The following is a 2,791-nucleotide window of genomic DNA, read 5'->3' as shown; positions in this document are numbered from 1 at the left end:
AGAGAGAGAGAGAGAGAGAGAGAGAAAATAAATTTTTTGTTTGTTTTCTGTAAAAATTCACTGTGATGGAAACAGCCTGATAAAGAGTACCTGCAAGGGGAAAAGGGAGGCTTATCTTCTCCAGGTCAATAGGCGGTAAAGTATAACAAGATGATAGGACCAATTTTTTTACACACATATCAGAGCATAAACACCCAAATGAAGGCTGCACTTCAGTTACTTTCCAATCCTAAACACATACACATGCCTTTACGGGCTGTCCCTTTTGGAACTGCCAGTCCTGCAAGACAACTCTCATTACTTTAATGGGCATACTTCCTATTACAACTTTGACTCCCCACCTCAGACGCCACAGTTGGCCCCACACCGAGGTTGGCTCTTTCCCAACTGAGGAAGGTTTGCCATCAGGAGGCAATTCAGTTAAATGAATTGCAAACTCTAAAGGCAGCTCCAAAGCACGAGTTCCACAATTATTCTCAGCAGTGACAGCATCACAGCTTGCCAAGATGAGGCTTCTGAAGGGAAGAAATACTCACTTGAATGTATAAATACCAGCATATTTATTTTAACATTTGGATAAAGAATTGGAAGAATCAGCTGGATTTATGTCCAAGTGAATAAATATGCTGCGGCAATAATGATAATGCAGATTTTGTGCAAGGTTTTGACCACCTTCTTAATGAAAAGAAGCTTGTCTTGAAATGATACTTGTAAAATGCATAAATCGCTTTCCTGTTAACTTGCATAATTATTGAAGATTTCCTTTTCATGAAGAAAAACAAACAAACAAAAAATGGCCCAACGAATGCTAGTTGCCAACATAGTCCTTGATCATCCCAGGAAGCTCAAATCTCAGTGTCTGTCAGAAGATGGACCTATATCCAGAGCACTGAAAGAAAGGAGTAGGGAGCAGCTCTCTTCCCTTGGCTGCACAAAGCCCAGGAACCTTCCAAGAGACAAATCCACTAACAGAATCCCGAGCCCTGGGTCTTCCTGAATTAGCGTTACACCAAATAAATTAATTACATAAATGGAGCCTGCACCAAAGACAAACAACAAAAACAATCTGACACTGCACTGGTCACTTGTTTATCTTTAGACACACACTTGGATACCCATCCACTGAGGTCCTATGCAACCTCGCTCCCTGTGAGGTGACCTAGCCAAGGGTACAGCAGCATAGGGGTGGTTACAGACCGTGGACATCTTAATAGGGCAAAGGCAGTCCACCTTCCAAGTAGGTAACTTCCTATTGACTTCAGTAAGGAAGACTTCAATCAACACGAAGAATCCAAACACTGTACAATACTCCGCGTGTTTACTTTGCTGAGGAATGCAGTGCATTTGTGGGCGGGTGTGTGTGTGTGTGTGTGTGTGTGTGTGTGTGTGTGTGTGTGTGTGGCGCACTGCTGAATTTCCTCCAGATTTTAGTTTACAACAGCCTCTCACAGAGTACAGGAGAGTGGGGTGCAAGTAGCACATGGAGATCTAAAAATTACACACACTTCATTATGAGTTATGCCTAAGGCACACACACAGGTAGATCTTACCTATACATTTTAAATCTCCCTCCATAACTACTATTTTAAGCCCAGGCTCTGCTCATTGTGTCCCTGACCAAAATCACTTCTCACCCAGCTCAACAATACAGGATGCAACAAAGAGCCAGTCCGGGACCCTGATCTCCTCCTTGTCAGTCGGTGCCTGGGGGACCACAGCTGCCTTCGGTTCCCCGCATCAAGTCGACAAGATGCACCCCTCTCCCCAAATCTCCCCCACCCAAGTTCCTATCACTCCCCGAGCTTGCTGGGGTGAGGGATCCCCACCTGCCCCATCTGGGGTTGCCCGGTCTTGCTGTCTCGAGTGGCTGCCTTCTTGAGGTGCCCATGATCCCAACCCACCGAGGGGCCTGCGTTCCCTTGGCCCAGAGATTCTCGGAGTCCCTGCCTCACCACCCACCCAAGTCATCTTGGATCCCCCGCCTCGGCGTTCCATTTCTCCAACCCCCTAGTCTTTATAAACTAACCAGCCCCCTTCCCGCCCCTCCTTTCCCCCGGCTCTCTGCACTACTCTGCTTCCTTCGTCCACCCTCTCGGTGAAGCCCCTTCCACCTTTCTCAGGAGCCTCAAGCCAGCCCCACCCTACCCTTTCCCGGGCTCCCCTCCCGCCCCGTTTGCCTCCGGTTTCCTCTTCTCCGCATTCCCCTCCCGGGTTCTGTTCTCCTCCGCCCGGCGGAGGGCGCCCCAAGAATGCCGACAGGACACCCCTGGGTTCCCCTCCACCCCCGGGTTCCCGCACCGGAGATCCCCAACGTCGTGGTCCTGATTCCTCAGCTTTCCAGGCTCCGGCTCCGAGACTCCCCAACTTCGGGGTCCTGACCCGCCGCCTCGTCCTCGGGGTTGCGATTCTAGAAGCCCCCAACAGCCGGGCACTGACAACCCGCAACTGGGCTCTGGTTCCTCAAAATCGGGTTTCCGAACACCCCTCCGGTCTCGGGTTCTGAGGCTCCCCTACGTCGCGATCGTGCCATCTCCGCCCCGCGTGCTGTCGCCCCGGGGCTCCCCAATATCGCGATCCTGATCCCGCGCCCGACCCGCTCCGCGCCTCCAGCGACCGGACTCACTGTCAGAAGCAGCGGCTGAGTCAGTGCGCGCAGCCCAGCCCGGCCCAGTCCGCGCTCCCGCTCGGTTTCCAGATACTAGCTTCCCGCAGGCGGCTGTGACCCGGGCCCGCGCAGCGCTGGGGAGCGGCCTGGCGACGTAAGACAGATCTGGGAGGCTGTCCTGTTCAC

At 51.8% G+C, this 2,791-nt stretch overlaps 1 protein-coding gene across 2 annotated transcripts in view; it reads right to left on the bottom strand.

Moving 5' to 3' along the window:
- Window positions 1-2,748, bottom strand: part of PAQR8 (progestin and adipoQ receptor family member 8) — a 56,247-nt gene extending 53,499 nt beyond the window's left edge. The window contains exon 1 of one of the 2 annotated variants that reach the window (XM_019658748.1): window positions 2,299-2,748. The gene's annotated coding sequence lies outside the window, so the exon portion shown is untranslated. The remainder of the gene's footprint in view (window positions 1-2,298) is intronic. The other variant, XM_019658747.1, reaches the window with a different exon arrangement.
- Between the last annotated feature and the right edge of the window lie 43 nt (window positions 2,749-2,791).

This window comes from Hipposideros armiger, unplaced genomic scaffold (genome assembly GCF_001890085.2).
Source record: "Hipposideros armiger isolate ML-2016 unplaced genomic scaffold, ASM189008v1 scaffold_288, whole genome shotgun sequence".
In the NCBI taxonomy this organism is placed as follows: Eukaryota; Metazoa; Chordata; class Mammalia; order Chiroptera; family Hipposideridae; genus Hipposideros; species Hipposideros armiger.
This window is presented reverse-complemented; position numbering and strand designations above follow the sequence as displayed.